Raw genomic sequence first — 470 nt, forward strand, 5'->3', positions numbered from 1 at the left:
TAAACATGTTATCTTTTCCCTAAGTATCGTATAATCCAACACACAATCTGCAAATATGGTTTTTTTTCACATTTCCCTTTATTTTTCTGAGACAAGTCTTGCTAATTTAGCATGGCTGAGCTAGATTGGAATTTCTGATGGATCTTTGTGCCTCAGACTCCCAAGTACTGGGATTACAGGCAAGAACCACCATGGCCAGCTCTTTCCTGCCCTGGTTACCAAGACTTCCTCCTGCGTTTTCTACTGACTCCAGTTACTGATCCACAAAACACACCCCCACGGTGCCTCCAGAAAGGACTAGGGGCTGTCTTCTAGTGGAATAGAAAACTTATTACAGGCCAGGCGTGGTGGCACACGCCTTTAATCCCAGCACGCGGGAGGCAGAGGCAGGCGGATTTCTGAGTTCGAGGCCAGCCTGGTCTACAGAGTGAGTTCCAGGATAGCCAGGGCTATACAGAGAAACCCTGTCT

This window comes from Mus pahari, chromosome 22 (genome assembly GCF_900095145.1).
Source record: "Mus pahari chromosome 22, PAHARI_EIJ_v1.1, whole genome shotgun sequence".
Lineage (NCBI taxonomy): Eukaryota > Metazoa > Chordata > Mammalia > Rodentia > Muridae > Mus > Mus pahari.